The sequence below is a fragment of the Balaenoptera musculus genome, chromosome 3 (assembly GCF_009873245.2).
Source record: "Balaenoptera musculus isolate JJ_BM4_2016_0621 chromosome 3, mBalMus1.pri.v3, whole genome shotgun sequence".
NCBI classification, from domain to species: domain Eukaryota; kingdom Metazoa; phylum Chordata; class Mammalia; order Artiodactyla; family Balaenopteridae; genus Balaenoptera; species Balaenoptera musculus.
This window is the reverse complement of record NC_045787.1, coordinates 91408195-91429932: the sequence shown is the minus strand read 5'-3', so window position 1 is coordinate 91429932 and position 21738 is coordinate 91408195. Positions and strand designations below refer to the sequence as shown.

At 39.2% G+C, this 21738-nt stretch overlaps 1 long non-coding RNA gene across 1 annotated transcript in view; it reads right to left on the bottom strand.

The window, feature by feature from the left end:
• LOC118892674 overlaps window positions 1-21738 on the bottom strand; it is a 249420-nt gene that overhangs the window by 150869 nt on the left and 76813 nt on the right. The window contains exon 2 of the long non-coding RNA XR_005019316.1: window positions 7806-8073. This is a non-coding gene — a long non-coding RNA (uncharacterized LOC118892674). The remainder of the gene's footprint in view (window positions 1-7805; window positions 8074-21738) is intronic.

Genomic DNA, 21738 nt, shown 5'->3' with positions numbered 1-21738 from the left:
TGAACACATATGTTCACATGAAAATCTGAGACTTCTGCAAGGCAAAATATATCATAACAAAATGAAGAAGACAGAGTCGATCAGAGAAAAGTATGGACAATACACAGAAAAGACAAAAGTCTAACAGCCCTAATATATATTAATATATATAATATATTTATGTATCATATGTTAACATATTAATATATGATATATTAACATTATATAAAAGTCTGTATTGAAAAAGGCAAATAGAAACTGCTGATATAGGATTAACCAAGATGGCGGAGTAGAAGGATGTGCTCTCACTCCCTCTTGCCAGAGCACCAGAATCACAACTGGCTGCTGGACAATCATCGACAGGAAGACCCTGGACTTCACCAAGGAGGATACCCCACGTCCAAGGACAGAGGAGAAGCCACAGTGAGACGGTAGGAGGGGCGCAATCAGAGTAAAATCAAATCCCATAACTGCTGGGTAGGTGACTCACAGACTGGCGAACACTTATACCACAGAAGTCCACCCACTGGAGTGAAGGTTCTGAGCCCCACGTCAGGCTTCCCAACCTGGGGGTCCGGCAACGGGAGGAGGAATTCCTAGAGAATCAGACTTTGAAGCCTAGTGGGAATTGATTGCAGGACTTCGACAGGACTGGGGGAAAGAGAGACCCCACTCTTGGAGGGCACACACAAAGTACTGTGTGCATTGGGACCCAGGGGAAGGAGCAGTGACTCTGGGGGAGACTGAACCAGACCTACCTGCTGGTGTTGGGGGGTCACCTGCAGAGGCGGGGGGTGGCTCTGTTTCACCGTGGGGACAAGGACACTGGCAGCAGAGGTTCTGGGAAGTGCTCCTTGGCGTGAGCCCTCCCAGAGTCTGCCATTAGCCCCACCAAAGAGCCCAGGTAGGCTCCAGTGTTGGGTTGCCTCAGGCAAAACAACCAACAGGGAGGGAACCCAGCCCCACCCATCAACAGTCAAGTGGATTACAGTTTTATGGAGCTCTGAGCGCCACAGCAACAGTCAGCTCTACCCACCACCAGAGTCTCCCATCAAGCCTCTTAGATAGCCTGAACCACCAGAGGGCAGACAGCAGAAGCAAGAAAAACTACAATCCTGCAGCCTGCGGACCAAAAACCACATTTACAGAAAGATAGACAAGATGAAAAGGCAGAGGGCTATATACCAGATGAAGGAAAAAGAAAAAACCCCAGAAAAACAACTAAATGAAGTGGAGATAGGCAACCTTCCAGAAAAAGAATTCAGAATAATGATAGTGAAGATGACCCAGGACCTCGGAATAAGAATGGAGGCAAAGACTGAGAAGATGCAAGAAATGATTAACAAAGACCTAGAAGAATTAAAGAACAAACAAACAGAGATGACCAATACAATAACTGAAATGAAAACTACACTAGAAGGAACCAATAGCAGAATAACTGAGGCAGAAGAATGGATAAGTGACCTGGAAAACAGAATGGTGGAATTCACTGCTGCAGAACAGAATAAAGAAAAAAGAATGAAAGGAAATGAAGACACCCTAAGAGACCTCTGGGACAACATTAAATCCAACAACATTCGCATTATAGGGGTCCCAGAAGGAGAAGAGAGCGAGAAAGGACCAGAGAAAATATTTGGAGAGATTATAGTCGAAAACTTCCCTAACATGGGAAAGGAAATAGCCACCCAAGTCCAGGAAGCGCAGAGTCCCATACAGGATAAACCCAAGGAGAAACACGCCAAGACACATAGTAATCAAATTGGCAAAAATTAAAGACAAAGAAAAATTATTAAAAGCAGCAAGGGAAAAACGACAAATAACATACAAGGGAACTCCCATAAGGTTAACAGCTGATTTCTCAGCAGAAACTCTACAACCCAGAAGGGAGTGGCATGATATACTTAAAGTGATGAAAGGGAAGAACCTATAACCAAGATTACTCTACCTGGCAAGGATCTCATTAAGATTTGATGGAGAAATGAAAAGCTTTACAGACAAGCAAAAGTTAAGAGAATTCAGCACCACCAAACCAGCTCTACAACAAATGCTAAAGGAACTTCTCTAAGTGGGAAACACAAGAGAAGAGAAGGACCTACAAAAACAAACCCATAACAATTAAGAAAATGGTAATAGGAACATACATATTGATAATTACCTTAAACGTGAATGGATTAAAATGCTCCAACCAAAAGACACAGGCTCGTTGAATGGATACAAAAACAAGACCCATATATATGCTGTCTACAAGAGAACCACTTTAGACCTAGGGACACATACAGACTGAAAGTGAGGGGATGGAGAAAGATATTACATGCAAATGGAAATCAAAAGAAAGCTGGAGTAGCTATACTCATATCAGATAAAATAGACTTTAAAATAAAGAATGTTACAAGAGACAAGGAAGGACACTACATAATGATCAAGGGATCAATCCAAGAAGAAGATATAACAATTATAAATATATATGCACCCAACATAGGAGCACCTCAATACATAAGGCAACTGCTAACAGCTATAAAAGAGGAAATTGACAGTAACACAATAATAGTGGGGGACTTTAACACCTCACTTACACCAATGGACAGATCATCCAAAATGAAAATAAATAAGGAAACAGAAGCTTTAAATGATACAATAGACCAGATAGATTTAATTGATATTTATAGGACATTCCATCCAAAAACAGCAGATTACACGTTCTTCTCAAGTGTGCACGGAACATTCTCCAGGATAGATCACATCTTGGGTCACAAATCAAGCCTCAGTAAATTTAAGAAAATTGAAATCATATCAAGCATCTTTTCTGACCACAACGCTAGGAGATTAGAAATGAATTACAGGGAAAAAAACGTAAAAAACACAAACACATGGAGGCTAAACAATACGTTACTAAATAACCAAGAGATCACAGAAGAAATCAAAGAGGAAATCAAAAAATACCTAGAGACAAATGACAATGAAAACACGACGACCCAAAACTTATGGGATGCAGCAAAAGCAGTTCTAAAAGGGAAGTTTATAGAAAGAAACAAGTTTATAGGAAGAAACAAGAAAAATCTCAAGTAAACAATCTAACCTTACACCTAAAGAAACTAGAGAAAGAAGAACAAACAAAACCCAAAGTTAGCAGAAGGAAAGAAATCATAAAGATCAGAGCGGAAATAAATGAAATAGAAACAAAGAAAACGATGGCAATGATCAATAAAACTAAAAGCTGGTTCTTTGAGAAGATAAACAAAATTGACTAGCTATTAGCCAGATTCATCAAGAAAAAGTGGGAGAGGACTCAAATCAATAAAATCAGAAATGAAAAAGGAGAAGTTACCACAGACACCGCAGAAATACAAACCATCCTAAGAGACTACTATAAGCAACCTTATGCCAATAAAATGGACAACCTGGAAGAAATGGACAAATTCTTAGAAAGGTATAACCTTCCAAGACTGAACCAGGAAGAAACAGAAAGTATGAACAGACAAATCACAAGTAATGAAATTGAAACTGTGATTAAAAATCTTCCAACAAACAAAAGTCCAGGACCAGATGGCTTCACAGGTGAATTCTATCAAACATTTAGAGAAGAGCTAACACCCATCCTTCTCAAACTCTTCCAAAAAATTGCAGAGGAAGGAACACTCCCAAACTCATTCTATGAGGCCACCATCACTCTGATACCAAAACCAGACAAAGACACTATGAAAAAAGAAAATTACAGACCAATGTCACCGATGAATATAGATGGAAAAATCCTCAACAAAATACTAGCAAATAGAATCCAACAACACATTAAAAGGATCATACACCACGATCAAGTGGGATTTATCCCAGGGATGCAAGGATTCTTCAATATACGCAAATCAATCGATGTGATACACCATATTAACAAATTGAAGAATAAAAACCATATGATCATCTCAATAGATGCAGAAAAAGCTTTTGACAAAATTCCACATCCATTTATGATAAAAACTCTCCAGAAAGTGGGCATAGAGGGAACCTACCTCAACATAATAAAGGCCATATATGACAAACCCACAGCAAACATCATTCTCCATGGTGAAAAACTGAAAGCATTTCCTCTAAGATCAGGAACGAGACAAGGATGTCCACTCTCACCACTATTATTCAACACAGTTCTGGAAGTCCTAGCCACGGCAATCAGAGAAGAAAAAGAAATAAAAGGAATACAAATTGGAAAAGAAGAAGTAAAACTGTCACTGTTTGCAGATGACATGATACTATACATAGAGAATCCTAAAGATGCCACCAGAAAACTACTAGAGTTAATCAATGAATTTGGTAAAGTTGCAGGATACAAAATTAATGCACAGAAATCTCTTGCATTCCTATACACTAATGATGAAAAACCTGAAAGAGAAATTAAGGAAACAATCCCATTTACCATTGCAACAAAAAGAATAAAATACCTAGGAATAAATCTACCTAGGGAGACAAAAGACCTGTATGCAGAAAACTATAAGACACTGATGAAAGAAATTAAAGATGATACCAACAGATGGAGAGATATACCATGTTCTTGGATTGGAAGAATCAACATTGTGAAAATGACTATACTACCCAAAGCAATCTACAGATTCAATGCAATCCCTATCAAATTACCAATGGCATTTTTTACGGAGCTAGAACAAATCATCTTAAAATTTGTATGGAGACACAAAAGACTCCAAATAGCCAAAGCAGTCTTGAGGGAAAAAAACAGAGCTGGAGGAATCAGACTCCCTGACTTCAGACTATACTACAAAGCTACAGTAATCAAGACAATATGGTACTGGCACAAAAACAGAAACATAGATCAATGGAACAAGATAGAAAGCCCAGAGATAAACCCACGCGCCTATGGTCAACTAATCTATGACAAAGGAGGCAAAGATATACAATGGAGAAAAGACAGTCTCTTCAATAAGTGGTGTTGGGAAAACTGGACAGCTACACGTAAAAGAATGAAATGAGAATACTCCCTAACACCATACACGAAAATAAACTCAAAATGGATTAGAGACCTAAATGTAAGACTGGACAGTATAAAACTCTTAGAGGAAAACATAGGAAGAACACTCTTTGACATAAATCACAGCAAGATCTTTTTTGATCCATCTCCTAGAGTAAGCAAAATAAAAACAAAAATAAACAAATGGGACCTAATGAAACTTCAAAGCTTTTGCACAGCAAAGGAAACCATAAACAAGACGAAAAGACAACCCTCAGAATGGGAGAAAATATTTGCAAACAAATCAATGGACAAAGGATTAATCTCCAAAATATATAAACAGCTCATTCAGCTCAATATTAAAGAAACAAACACCCCAATCCAAAAATGGGCAGAAGACCTAAACAGACATTTCTCCAAAGAAGACATACAGGCGGCCACGAAGCACATGAAAAGATGCTCAGCATCACTAATTATTAGAGAAATGCTAATCAAAACTACAATGAGGTATCACCTCACACCAGTTAGAATGGGCATCATCAGAAAATCTACAAACAACAAATGCTGGAGAGGGTGTGGAGAAAAGGGAACCCTCTGGCACTGTTGGTGGGAATGTAAATTGATACAGCCACTATGGAGAACAATATGGAGGTTCCTTAAAAAACTAAAAATAGAATTACCATATGACCCAGCAATCCCACTACTGGGCATATACCCAGAGAAAACCATAATTCAAAAAGACACATGCACCCCAATGTTCATTGCAGCACTATTTACAATAGCCAGGTCATGGAAGCAACCTAAATGCCCATCAACAGACGAATGGATAAAGAAGTTGTGGTACATATATACAATGGAATATTACTCAGCCATAAAAAGGAACGAAATTAAGTCATTTGTTGAGAAGTGGATGGATCTAGAGACTGTCATACAGAGTGAAGTAAGTCAGAAAGAGAAAAACAAATATCATATATTAACGCATGTATGTGGAACCTAGAAAAATGGTACAGAGGAGCCGGTTTGCAGGGCAGAAGTTGAGACACAGATGTAGAGAACGGACATATGGACACCAAGGGGGGAAAACTGCGGTGGGGTGGGGATGGTGGTGTGCTGAATTGGGCGATTGGGATTGACATGTATACACTGATGTGTATAAAATTGATGACTAATAAGAACCTGCAGTATAAAAAAACAAATAAACAAAACAACTAATACTAAACTTTCATTGAGTTATTTGTATGGAAATATGTTAATATAAATGTTTCAGACATTACATGAAATTTCTAAAAATCTTAAAAAAAAAAAAAAAAAGGCAAATAACCCAACAGGAGAAAAATACATATGAACAGGAAACTCACAGAAGAAATTCTGTGGGCCAATAAACTTATAAAGAGAAGCTAAACCTAACAAAGAAATTTAAATTAAAACAGAATTAACAAAGATTAATAAAGACCAACGACAGATACTAGTCAGTATTAATGAGTGTCTAGACAGGTGTAGCTTAATACAACTTTATTTGGCAGAGCAATCAATAACATATCAATTGGCAAAATATTTACTGACAATCTACTAAAACTCTAAAAGTTCAGAATCTTTGATCTAGCAATGCCACATGTACTAATTTAGAGTACAGAAAGAAGAGGAGTGGGGGAATGAGAATGGAGAGATACGGGGAAGAGGAATAAGGACAGTAGAATGAAGGGAAGAGGAAGAAGGGAAGGAAAAGGGGAGGAAGCCAGAGGAGTGGGGAGAGGAGGAGGAGGAGGGAGAGAGTCCTATAAAAAATAAAAAATAAACTCTGGAAGAATATAAAGAATATACACAAACTGTTAGTGACAGTTACTTCTGGAGGATGAGGAAATTTTACCTTACTATTAAATATTTGTGTAGCACTTAATTTTTTAATAAGAAGAAAGTATTATTTTTGAAATCAAATATTTCAAAAGTAAAATGAAATTGCAAGCAAGCTTAGAAAGACAGCATTTCCTCTACATTGATTTCATTGCTAAGTTTTTCCTGCCAAGTGTATATCTAGAGCTCCCATAGATAAAATTTCTGATTTCCATCCCAGTTGTGACCATCCCATCCCCTCTGTTCATGCACTATAAAAATAGAGGAGAATGCAATGGTCTCCATCAAAGCTTTACCCCTTAACACCCAACACTGACACAATCTATTTCCCCAAAGTGCTCAGATTGTTGATTTTACAAACCATTAAGACAAGAAATGATGTAAAGCTAGCAATGAGTTATATAAATAATGATCTGAAAGGAATGAAAATGATTGTACTTTGCCAAGTCAGCAATCTAAGAATTCTGTTGGGGAAGGAACAGAAAGTTGTTTACATCAAGATACTTTGAGATGTTTCCAATAAAACTAAAAATCAAAGAAGTTACTTGGACAGTCCTGCTCCTTAATTAACACTTTGGAAATGTCTTATCAGCAAAAGGTCTCCTAGGAATTGGTATCCCAGCTCAGTGAAGAGGAGGATTTTGACCTTTTGACTTAAAATTTTTTGAATCTTTCCTAGCATTGATTCAATCAAGTACCCAAAAAATCCAATTTAGTATTGACTTCTACATAATAAACAATATAGTAAATGGATTTATACATATTAATTTTTATGTCTCTACATATTTATATTTTCATAGCCTAGGCAATGATAAAAATGATGAAAGGAACTTGGAAAAAATAGTTTAGTAACCAATTCTCCCAATCAATACACAAATTATTTCAAAGACAGAGAGTCAAAGTTCTCTGAGGATTTAATTTTCTTCCCACTGAAAAGCATAGAGATGACTCAAAGAAACTGAAGTCAACATCAACCCATTTTCTGTAATTTGGATATAGTTTAGGGGTGTGTGTATTGAATACAGACCTTGGATGGTCCTCTGTGTCCTCCGTGAAGAAAAGCAACAGCTTGCTTCTCTATATCGTTCTCATCTTCTGGGTGACATCTCTCATAGTTGCTAGATAGCTGTACTTCACAGTCATTTTAATTCAAACCTCACTTATGCGTTTAGAGTAAAGTAGTCCTTGTCTTTTGTAGTCTGTTTCTAGTTTAGCCTTCAAGTTGAAGTATGTGATCATCTTAAGACAGATCCAAAATTACGACACTCTGTGAGTAAAACTCCACCATGGCTGACCTGGGAAAGAAAGAAATTTTGGTACCAGGTGTTCAAGGGTTAAGATTAGAGGCAGATCATGGCTGAGTATCCACAGAGAATGTACAAAAGAGAAAAGATGGTAATTCATAAGACGTCTTGATCTCATTCAATTTAGGACAAAAAGGAAGCTCATACTTTGATAGACATTATCACTGCTCACTAATATCCAGGTCTTCCTCCTGGACACATAATACTGCACCTCCAGGCACACCTGTGATTTGGCAGGGTCTAATAACTAATTCTGGTCAATGTTATGACTGGAAGTGCTGCATGCATCTTCAGGGCAGCAATATTCAATTACTGGCATGAGACCCTCCAGAGTTCTCTACCTGCTGTGCTGACCAGATAGACACTTTATGAAATGAAACTGTCGTGAAATGGTAGTGCATTCTTCATCTTGGGACCACAGATGACTGTGAAGAGCAGAGGTCTACTGCCGGACCTCATTGGGTGTATTCTTGGTTTTAAGCCATTGAGATTTGAGGGATCTGTTACAGCTGCATAACCCAACCTGTCTTGAAAAATGCATATACTTAATCAATTATCATGGTAAAAAATGAAAGATCTTTTTGATGTCATCATTATAACCCACAAAGATGAGTTGGGGGCGAAGTATTATCATTTCAAATCTAGAATAAAGTTCATGACATAGTTGGCTACACACATAAATGAGCACATATATAAACTGGTGGATAAAAAGTTCTTTATAGATAATTTACATAAACTAATAATTGGTTTTTTTCAATTTGCCTTTTATTTCCAAATACTTTGGTGTACTTTTTTTAATGAATAATATTCCAAGGAGAGAGAAGGTGGAGCTAAAAATATAAATTCATCCTCATGTGGTTAACAGCATGTATATAGGTAAGAAGAGTGCTTTCTCTCTGTTTTAGTAATGGGAAGGAGATATTGTTGAATCAATAATGACATGTTTATAAGCCACAGAGGTACCACATAACATGCGGATACATGTTTAGCCTGAGACAGTTCTGTTCTAGTGAGACAATTAGCTAGCTTACTGGATATTTTATATTTGCTTAATACAGGTACCTTATCTCTCCTTTCACCCTGCTCTTACCCCACAGGCTCTCATGCATTTTGTGTTCAGCCAACAGGGATGCTCAAGCAGAAAATAAAGAGAGAAGAGAATATGGTCAGGGTATTACGCCCTTAATTCTCTCCTTGGAAAATCACCTCAACCTGGCTGTGTCCCTCAAAAGAAAGTCATTGGTTCTCTCAAGGAAGTATGCCCTACTCTCATCCTTCTGGCTTCCATTAACATCTCCCCTTGTAGCTTCCAGCCTAGGGGTGGTAACAGCTCCACTATTCCTAGCTCCAGGTTGCTGCGCTACCCTTGACATCTTACAGAATTCTACAATAGATCAGACTTAATAAAAGAAACGCTTAGGCATTGGCTCTTACTGGCTATTGAAATGGGGGAGAGAGAATTTATCATTATTCTTTCCATTGAATCACAACGCTTGATTTTAAAAACAGAAGTATAACATAATATATTGTTTATAACAGAATCCAATTTGTTATTTTACTAGGGCTATCACTTCATGTTTATACAGTATAATAAAATACTTTTGTAAAGAATCTGCACATAAAAAGAGCAATCAATTAGATAAGAGAACAAAACAACTTTTGCAACAAAACCAGTCAACAAAAAAGACCCACATATCCCTAAACACAGCAGGTAACAATAAATTAACAGCATCCACAAAATGTACATGGTGTCAGTGTCTGTGTGGAAGAAGACAGAGAGAAGAAATGGGGTGTCTGGTGGATCTGAAAAATGAAAGAGCAAAATAGTTCACAGGTATTCACTGAGAAACAAGACCAGCCAATCTGAAAACAGCAGCCAAAACTGGAAAGCATTTTGCCCAACTCAATAGTAGATGATTGCAAGGGACCCACAGTAAAGTCTGAAAAAGACTGAAGCAATGTGGGTCACATGAACTGTCAAGACCAAACAGCCAGAATTTCCTTTCGAGAGAGCACCCCACAATGGGGAGAAACTTCTTAGAATGAAATAAAAATTCAGGAAAAATTTGGACAATATAGAAAAATGAAAGACAGGGCCCACATAAACAGGGAAAGGGAAAGAGAGCCAGGAAATCTCAAAAAGTAAGTGAACATATGCTCTAATGCTTCAAAAAATATAAAAACTGAAGTGGGAGCACTAAAAATTAAGAAAACTACCTTGAGCAATAGAGCCATAACTTCTAAAAATTTAGGAAAACTAGTTTCACATAAATATGAGCAACAGAAAAGGATCTAGGTCAAATCCAATACAAAGTTATAGGAGGAAAAAAGAGAAAAAACATATACTACCCCTCTGGACACTGAAAACATACTAGAAAGACATAAGCACAAAACAGATCTAATCATGACCTCCCAGATCAAATGAAGCTATTAAGAAAACTATATAACTTAAAAGAACAACATAAATCAGAATTATAACTCAGAGTGTTAAGAGTTGATACACCTAAACTGAGCTGTCAGGCCGTTTACACTGAACTCACCATCACCCTGGCTCTGTACCCACCTGTCACCCACCCACCACCACCTTCCTTCCACTGATTTATGAGGGAAGGTGAGAACAACGGGGACATGGCATTGCTGTCAGGTCAGGAGGCTCCAAGGGCTCCAGCATAAGCCTACAGCAGAGCATGCGGGAAGGAGATCTTGGGAGAACCTGATCATCTTCCCCGGAACCAGGGGGTCACAGAGCTCGGTTTACCCCTCTCACCTGAAGACGTCAGCTGGCCCTCACTGAGAGTGAAAAGAGCCCCTGATGGGCACAGGCACACATCCACCAATGGCAGGCAAGAACACTGCCTGCAGGGGACCAGTTCTACCAGAAGGAGGTGGCAGTGGACCATCAGGGGCTGGACCTGAGGGTGAACCTAAAAGCGTCAGCATGAAGAACATCACCTGCACCAAGGAAGCGCAGATGGAAGATTCCCTTCGGTGAAGCTTCCTAAGAACTCACCAGGGTGGCCTGTGAGAGGAAGAGCACTGAGCAGCTGCTGTGAGGAACACCAACACCAACCTGGTCAGTTTAGACTCGCATGTCCCATTCCCCCTCTGTCCTCCTCCCCACCCTCATGCCAGAAGAAGCAGAAACAACCTCAAGGACAGGGATAAAGATGTGGAAAGCCCAGGAGGTGTAATCATTGGTCAAACTGTGCACCCCTGGCCTACTATAGGTTTCAAAGGAGCAAGCTGTGAAAGGGGAAAGTTTTTAATTGAGTGAGAGATGGACGTTGCATTTAGACAAGACTGAACTTTCTAATGTCTGAAAATGAGACTGTCTCCAATGCCTGAATATGACCAGAAAACGATGAGATCTGTCCTAGATAATTTCCGGGGGTGGATACGGGAGATCAGACAGAAAGGGCTGATCGAGGGCAAGGTGAAAATAAATAATGAAATAAAATTGCTCCTGCTGGTATCCTACCAATGAATTGGTTGCATGGTAACATTTCTGGATCTAGCACAGAAGAGCTACACTCTCTGGGACTCCTGACGAAATAAAATTAACAGATGGTGAGGACTGGCTGTGCCCACACTCAGTGCGGGCCCTTAGTCCTTACAACCTAATGATTCAGTACGGATTCATACATTCTAAATCTCACAGGTAAGGAACTGAGACTCAGCAATTTTATGTAAACCCCCAAGGATGAAGCTGATAATAAGGATGGCTAGGACATTTGCTGAGTAGGCTGCACCAGCTCTGTGCTGAGTTTTACACACGTTTCTCATTTAATCCCAAAAACACCTTACGGGGTAGGTTTTATTTTTATGCCCAGGTCAGGAAGTCACACTCAGGTCTTTGGTGCCTCGTCCTGCTTCACTACCTTGGGCAGTTGGGTGCTTTAGGAAGCCAAAGAAAAGCTTAGTGCAGTGTATCTTTTAGTGAGGAAAAGGTCCCATTGGCACCCTCAGAGCCAAAGAAAATGTGTTCTAGATTTAGTGCCCACTTTTCTTTTCATGTCAGAAGCAGGTAGTTGCAACAAAATTACAGAATAGAGTAGATTTTACTCACTATCCATTTGTATCCCAAAATTACTTGATTCATACCAATAGTTGCTGGGCTGTTTTAAAAATACTCATTTTCTCTATTTAAAGCTGTCAGACACAAACTCTTGGGTTGCAGCCTGATGTAAAATTAACTACCAAGCATATTTCTACTGCCAAGAATAAAAACTCAGAACCATAAAATGTAGACGGCTTACTGTGCTAGAGTTAACGTTATAGTTAGCATTATTAGTTTTCTTCCTAAGGAAGAGCACAATATTAGGTTCGGGACATACCGCTCAGTGCCAGGCAGTCACAGAGAAATGTACTTCCAGGAGTCACTGAAACTGTACTAGCTGGAGAGGAAAGATAGATAATCATAGTACACAAGTACACAAATTACACAAGTCAGAAGGACAATGGGGCAGACAGGAAGATGATAATCCTGGTTTCCTTGGGGCAGTATAGAATGTGGTATTTGTAAATCTTAGTTATGATGGTACTGAAATCTACAAAGACACCCTCAGTCATCACCTCGGCCCTTTTTTATTTTTAGCTACAAAGTGAGGTTACATTCTGCTCGGTTTCAGTAAGAAATGGATTTTGTTTTGTATTTTCTAGGCTCTGTTTTAATTAAGAAATTCTATGACAAAGAGACTTACGTTAATTTCTAGAAATCAATTTTATAACCAAAATATCTAAGCCCTCCACCCTTTGGCCGAGCTTGTTTTTAGTAAAAATGTATTCTGTAACCAACATCTTTTGTTCCTTTGTTGTGTCAGGATTTGTTTTCTGGGTTCTTAGTATATAAGACATAGATAAATTCTATGACTCTTGCTGTCCTAGAATTGGTTTTCAAGGTGGACAATGAAAAACGGAGAATTACAAAAGGACCTATAGGAGCCAAGAAACTTTGTCAGATTTCTTAAACACTTCTAACTTCTTGGCGTTTCATGTTATTATCTCCTTTCTCTCCCCCTTGTCATGATTAGTTGTGAAACCATTAAAATAAAAAGATTCTGTGTTGTCTTTAGGTACAGAAAGCAAAGGAGTTCTCAAAGGGCTGCATCTGAATCCTCAGCCAGAATCATGGAAAGAGGAAAAACACACGCACACACACAAAAGAAGTATGCAGTAGCATCATTAAACAAGGAAGGATTCCAGGTTCAGGTAAAGAGGAAGACCTTCAAGAAAGAACACCAGAGCCCTGGGAGGATATTTGGGCCAGGCTGAAGTGAGTGGGGAGAACGCTGCACCACAGCAGTTACAGGTGCATGATCCAAAGGACGCCAACAGGTTTGCATTTAGGTAAAGCGCCATGCCACAGCAAGCATACCTAACCCAGCAAGGTCATGTCACACAAAAATCTTTCTGACTTTCTCCATTTTAAAGGAGATATGGCCAGACCACCTCTCCCTACTAAGACAGTTGGTAGAGAGTATCGTAGCATTTATTCTTCTCTGGTATTGTGGGCCTATCAAGCCAAACTACAAAGCCCCCTTAAACTAAAGAGATAAAGTAATTCTCCACAACTCGGTGTGTTGCACAGTCTCAAAATCAAAAGACCATGGATACCAGAATTGGAAAGTGGATAGGAGAAATTACAACTGACTGAATCCTCATATAGAGAAGTTCCCCCTAAAGGAAACTTTCTTTAATAGCCCTCCCAAGAACAAGCCTCCAAGGAGAAAAGGAAAAAAAAGATTTGTGTACTTTGCACATATTTGGATATTCATATTTGGAACATCTTTTGAAAACCTCAACAAAATGGCCACAGAAACCTGGATAAACACTGGCAATTTTTAAAGTAACGACTGCTCCCTTCCAAACCAATTTCAGAAGCAACAAAGAGTATAGTACTGCAAGGAGTAATTGAGCAGTCCACAAAAACAATTCTGCTTTATGAAAGTGGGTGATACTCATGTATTACAAGAAACAGGAAACATTCTCTGTTTCTGAAGCATTTATAGTCATATGTTAGTATTTATATTAACCTGGATTATTCCCTCTTTAATTTTAGGGAATATAGTGCTATCTAAAGTTAGGTCTCTTTTCTTCTTTGTTATTTTTCTTATTTCACATGTGTTTTTGGGTCAACATTAATCGTGCAGCACAGAAACACACATGCTGGTAATTATATTTTCCTTAAGATGCATTTCTTCTCTGTTGTGGATTAATTCTTATGATCTTTCCCATGAAAGCCAAGCAAATCAGATTTATGTTCATGGAACTATAACAAGAATTTTGGAAATGTCTGTAATGGATCCCACATGTTCTGTTTGCTTAGACTCATAAAGCTGGAAGGGAATTTCAAGAGATCATGTGGGGATTTTAGAAACTGAATTTTATATGATCAGATATCATTTACTAATTTTCCAGAAGGACAGATTTCTAAACAAATGGGTAGTTTCTCTTAGGCCCCTGGAGTTCTCACTTGTAAGACTGAACCCACTTTTGTGTAAGGGAATACACTGTTTACAGATAAAGGGAATTCTGATGTCACCCTTGTGAAGACAGCAGAAGGCAAGTGGCAGACACCACAGAACACCTTAAACAATTCTGGCATCAAGAGAGACAGATGACACCAGAATTCCAACCAATTAAAAGCATAAAAACATCTATGAAGCATGTATAAGTAGTCATTATTATTTCCTAAATGTACTAGTGATGCAATATGCAATATAATGTATGTTGAATGTCTGCTTTCCACATGTTGAATCTACAAGGGATAATCCTGCTCAATTACTCTTCAATCAGGAAACTTATTATTTGGTGTCCCAAATATCGTTTGCCTTGAGGAAACTGAAAAAGTTTAGTCATTTTGGCCAGCCCCCTGCTGCTCAGGCATCCATATTTAAATCATCCAAAACAGGTGGTTGCTTATCTAGTTTTTAAACCCTTTCAAAAACAGGGATCTCAAAACCTCATTACAAAAAAAAAAAAAAAAAAAACCTCATTACACCAAAATGCTTCCTACATGTAAATTTGCTCTTTGGGTTACTACCAAACTCACTATAATGAGTAGACCTTATCATGGCAGCAGATAGACTTTGTAAGTTGGTAAAGAATTACTAATGCATGGTAGGGAGCAAAGAGACAGCTGTAGGAAATAAAGAGGAAGACTGGGACTAGCTCCTGAGCACATGGTGCACGGTGGCAGTTTTCAAACTGTGGCCTGCATCAGAATCACCTGGAGGGCTCATTAAACAGATTGTTGGACCCAGAGCTTCTAATTCAATAAGTCTGGTGTAATGTAATGCCTGAAAACTTGCATTTCTAAAAATTTCGCAGTGAGGCTGACGCTGCTGGTCCAGGGACCACACTTTGAGAACCACTGGCCTAAAGTATTTGCTCCTGCAAAAGCCCTAGCTTCCTGAGATACAGGAATGCATACAATATAAAGACAGAAAAGTCTTAGGAAGAAAAAGTTTGCTTCCATTTCTCCTAGAAACATTTTTTCACATACCATAAGGATTAGATCTGCAACCGTTTGTCTCCCTAATGATGGAGTTAACTGCTCTGATCCAAAAAGACCCTAAATGGTTACTGCTCAGCCTGGAGTGTTACCTCCCTAGGTATTTACATTTCAAAGAGGCATGAGCTCCAAAACTTGGAGACATCTCTTGGTGGCAAAGGCCACATGGCATTCTGGCTCCTGGAGAGATTTTATTTATAAACCAAAGGGCTGAAGTAAAGATTCAGGCCCATTACGTTTCCAGGGAGACATTTTCAGGAGGGGAGGGGTACAGCTGTCTCCTCCCCATTCTAAGCAGAGAAAAATCATTTTCCTTGTCTCTCACCTATGGAGTGTTCAGCAGCTCAAGTAGGACATTTGTCCTGACTTTTTTTCTTTTTAACATCACTTTTTATTTTATTTTATTTAATTTTTGGCCATGTTGGGTCTCCGTTGCTGCATGCGGGCTTTCTCTAGTTGCAGCGAGCAGGGGCTAATCTTCGTTGTGGCGTGTGGGCTTCTAATTGCGGTGGCTTCTCTTGTTGCGAGCATGGGCTCTAGGTGCACGGGCTTCAGTAACTGCAGCACGCGGACTCAGTAGTTGTGGCTCACAGGCTCTAGAGCGCAGGCTCAGTAGTTGTGGCGCACGGGTCTTAGCTGCTGCGCGGCCTGTGGGATCTTCCTGGACCAGGGATCAAACCCATGTCCTCTGCACTGGCAGGCGGATTCTTAACCACTGCGCCACCAGGGAACCCCCTTGTCCTGACTTTTATCACATCACCCTAGAGGTGAGTTCTGGGGCAAAAGGGGTTGATGTGCTTAAGAAACCTCTCTTACCCACAATACTTTACGTATGCATTTAGGATAAAATTTATAAAAACAAATATTAAAATCCAACAGCATCCCAACCCTACATCAGCTCTACTGTGATTAGGATACCCAGCAACTCCTGATAAAGATCAAGACTGCACCCAACTGATTCTGTAAAAGGAATATTAACAAATTTTATCCAAATGATTTCTTCCTGGTAGAAAAAATAACCCCATATGTTACAGTGTATTGCCTTTCAGGCCATTAACCAGTTTCCAATCTAACTTACAAATCTCATTCTAAGATTCTCTTATTGAATTTCCTATAAATGTCCAGTTTCTGTACATGTCCAGTGCTACTGTAATCAGCCTTTCATCTTACTGGTTCCTTCATTATTTGATAAGCTAAGTGATATTGTTGACAGGTTGTTTATATTTGTATGACTTATACTTTTAACTTTGAAAATTTTATTTACAGGAGGGTCCAGTAGTCATCACTCCAAAAAACCTGTAGCAACTGGGCTTGCCCCTGGTCTGTGCTGCTACTGCATCTCTACTACCTACTCATGGAAGTACTGACTCTTCTCTTAACAAAAAAGGACTCAGTTTACTTGGGCAGGCACAATCATTCCTCACCTAACATCATGTTCACTCTACCCTGATTGAAATGGGGAAAAATGTTAGCCCTTATATCTGCTCTTCCTTTGACAAAAGGTCCTCCTAGAGCTTTTAAGTAGCACAATTCCAGGCATCCACGGACATTCACATAACCCCCATTTAAATGATGACCTCTGGAGTTGCGCAATATGGGTAGCTCTTGATCAGCCCCACTGAGTCTTGTCTTGGGAGGTAAAGATGGATCATTAAAACATTATTTATAGGGCTTCCCTGGTGGCGCAGTGGTTGAGAATCTGCCTGCCAATGCAGGGGACACGGGTTCGAGCCCTGGTCTGAGAGGATCCCACATGCCACGGAGCGACTGGGCCCGTGAGCCACAATTGCTGAGCCTGCGCGTCTGGAGCCTGTGTTCCACAACAAGAAGAGGCTGCGATAGTGAGAGGCCCACGCACCGCAATGAAGAGTGGCCCCCGCTCGCCGCAACTAGAGAAAGCCCTCACACAGAAACGAAGACCCAACACAGCCATAAATAAATAAATAAATAAATAAATAAAACAAAAACATTATTTATATTTTATCCATACTCTATGAGCCTGTGGTTGTAGAACTACCCACTCAGCCAGAGGAAAAAGAATCTACTCTATGTCCACACTTGGAGTTATAAAACTAATGAAGAGGAAGCTCTAGGCTGCTTAAGTGTATATAATGAGCACTTTCCATTTTTCTTGCTCTATGCAGACAGTCATTCTTTCTCCATATAAGTAAATACATTTAGTCACTTCATGACTCTCAAGCACTGAAGGAGTACAGACGGCAAGTCTCAGCTGTCTCTACCTGTTTCTTTCCAGAGCACATTTGCCTCAGAAGCAAATTCTGGTTCATCCATCCAGCTGTATACATACATGGTTTGTAGTGTAACAGCCTTTGGTAGGAGTGATTTTGCTGAACTGTTGTTGGATGTGAAGCCACTGATAATCAACAACCCTGAGAAATTATCAGTGCACCACAGAATTCTGTTGAGAATACCATTCTTTACATTACAAGATGCCATCTCCATTAAGTCTTCATTCAGGAAACAGCTGCCTGTCCCCAGCCTCAGGGATATTTCTGTACCTCTGGAGCCACAGATATGTTTGTATCGTATGTACAACTGACTCCATATGCTTCTTTTCTGAATGGCTTCTAAAATATCAGACATAAACATAAGGGCCTTTGTAGATCTCTGTGGTTGACTTTTTAAATTATTATAATTATTAATGTTATTTCTTGCTCCATTTTAATATCCATGCCTTTGTCTTGCTTACTTCTCTTTTCCTTTAAAATTGTATCATTTTGTTTTCTCTTGTTCTCATTCCCATCTCTTTCTCTCTCTCCTTCCCCCCAACTGTCATACAGTCATACACACACACACACACACACACACACACACACACATCTGGAAATGTAAGATCTTTCTGGAACAGGCAGGCAGAAGAAGAAAGAAACTGTGGATTCTCTAAGTCAAGGATTTAGTACTCTAGTTGTCTGTTAACATATGCCCTCATGACTCCACACATTATTCATCTGTCATCCCCCCCCACCCTGTAGTTTCCAATCTTTCTTCCCTACTTTTATCAGGAACACTAATCAGCTTATCCAATATTCAGTAAGTTTTCAAAAAATGCAGTTCTTGATATTAGGTAGTTCTTTCAATGTCGTCAAGAAACTGGGACGTATTAGTTAAGGGGAGTCATTTGTTTGGGGGAAGCAGTTTTTTGAATTAGTAGGCAGTAATATGTGTATTTATGTCTCTGTGTAGCAAAAATAAAATTTATTACTGCAGAATATGTTTCTGATTGTTTTAAACTTTCATTGACCACCAGGAGCATATGAAGTAACAGAAACAACGGCATTAGACCTAATTACAGCCCACTGGGCATGCTGCCTAAAATGGTCATTTTCTGGCTTCTGTCTAATATAATTCTGTATATTTGGCTTACCCTGCCAATTTAGGTTTTATTTGTCATCACTTATTCATCATTATTCTTAAAGACCTATATCTATCACTAAAAATTCCCAAGCAACTCTAATCATGTAAAGAAAAGAAATATCTAATTTGTAGAAAATATCTGAGTCCCAACTTTGTTATAAATTCTGAGATTTATTTCTTTAATAATGTATCAAGACAATTTGAATAACAGTCTTTTTATAGGTTTTAATGTTGTAAATTCTAGATGTTAAACTTTTTGCTTTAATTCTCATTATTTCCAGGAACTCAAGTAATTTGAAAAATATTCCTTCAGGTACATAGTATACTAATGCATTACAGTTTCTTATGTATCGTGATTACTCATGTAAGATAAGAGCAAGGATAGGGTGAAGGTTACCATTTCCTACCAAAGAGGCTGTGGTACTAAGATCTTTATACTTCGTGAGTGCTACCTAAACATTTGTTGACTGTGAAAAGAAGACACCCCTTCCAGGGCCCAGTTCCGTCATTCAGTCCATCCACTGGTCTCGGGATACCTGCACTGTGCTGTTACAGCTCTCACTGTCCCTGACCCCTATTCCCTTTCTGCTTTCCGTGATCTTTGGGTCTTATGCAGACAACATAAGCGGGAAGCATCATTAACATCAAATATGGGGAAAGGTGGGGAAGCAGCAATCCCTCTTCCTTTATTTAAACTGTATAAAGGCTCACAAGGCAGTCATATAGAAAGAAATCATATGTCTCAAATGGATAGTTGTAAAAGTTCCCACACCAGGGCAATAGAAAATGTGAAATGTAACTCATCCCCCTACTCCAACCTGATGATATTCCAAACTCTTCCAAGTTCTAGGGCTGGATCAAGAATTCATGCATGTTGTTGGCTATTTCTAAAAATCCCAGATAAGTTACAGCCATTTGGACATGCTTCCTTTCCTCAGAATCCAAAAAAAAGTGACTGAAATCTAAGGCCCACCCCCACCCTATCCCTGGAGACAGCTGAGTCATTCCAAAGTATCAGAAAATTATCTATTCTGGCAAAATTTCCGTTCTCCCCTGCTTGCCTCATCTTTATGGCAGTTAGAAACCCATTGCAAAGCTTCGGTTACATCTGAAGACCACATGCATTTACCTAGCCTAACTCGCAAAACCCCATTAAAATGACATGGAAGGAGAAAAAACAACAACTATGCCTTATATTAGTTTCCTGAAGCTGCTATAACAAATTACCACAAACTCGGTGACTTAAAAGAAATTGATTTCCTTACAATTCTAGAGGCTAGAGATCTGATATCAATATCACTGGATAGAAATCAAGGTGTTTGCAGGGCCTCTGGAGGCTCTAGAGGAAAAGCTGTTCCTGCCTCCTCCAGCTTCTGGTGGCTGCCAGCATTCCTTGGCTTACGGCTGCACCGTCCTAACCTCTGCCTCCATGATCACATCCCCTTCTCCTGTCTGTAACAAATCTCCCTCTGCCTCTCTCTTATATGGATACTTGTGTTTGCATTTAGGGCTCACCTGGATATCCAGGATAGTCTCCCATTTCAAGATCTTTAACTTAACCACACCTGCAAAGTCTCTGCCACATAAGGGAACACTCACAGTTTCCAGAGACTAGGACATGGATCTCTTTCGAGGGGGCCGTTATTCACCCTACCACATGCCTAAAAAGATATCAGGAGAAGAATCAACAGCATCTAAGAAAAGACAACTTTTTAGATGATTAAAGTAGATGAAGCAGCTCAACATCGCTAATCATCAGAGAAATGCAAACCAAAACCACAGTGAGACATCACCTCACACCTGTCAGAATGGCGATCATCAAAAAGAACACAAATAACCACAAATAACAAATGTTGGTGAGGATGCAGGGAAAAGGGAACACTTGCACACTGTTGGTGGGAATGTAAATTGGTGCAGTCACTGTGGAAAACAGTATGGAAAAAAGAATACTAACAAAAAGTGAGCCACTGCATTTATCCAGTGTCTTTCTCCCAACCTGACAGGAAAGCAGATTATGCTGTGGAGAAATAAAGTCAGAAAGGCCTTGCAGTTATGGCCATCAAATAGAATGGAGGAGAGGAGTGTGGCATAGGATGAAAACTAGGGGATGAATTCAAAGTGTAGCGAACTAAGGGATATACAGCCCCCTTCCTCTGACCCACTCCCAAAATGCCACCGTATAGCCAAAGGTCAAAGAAATGAGGGATTCCTCTCTGGAAGAAAATACACAATTTCAGAAATATGCATCTACAAGTAATAACATTTGGGGGCATTCCAATGAAAAGACAAGGTCCTCCTTTTAAGACCTACAGTAGCATGTCTCAAATTTTTGGTCCCTGCACCTCCTTATATTCATAAAAATTACTGATGTCTCAAAAGAGCTCGTGTTTATACAAATTATAGCTAACAAATTTTACCATTTTAGAAATTAAATTGGGAATTAAGAAAAATACTTGTTAATTCATTTCAAAATAACAATAACAAACCTACTACACAACATAAATAACATATTTTTATGGAAAATAATTATTCAAAACAAAAAATATTTAGTGGAAGAGTGGTGTTTTGGCAACCTCTTTAATCTCTGTCATAATAAAATACATCTGGGTCCTCATATCCGTTCCTGCATTTAATCTGTTGCAACATGTCGTTTTGCTGAAGTATATGAAGAAAATGCAGCCTCACATTAATATATAGTTGGAAAATGGAAGAGTATTTGAACACCCTTTTTGGATAAGTGCAGACTGAAACTCCACCACAACTTGAAA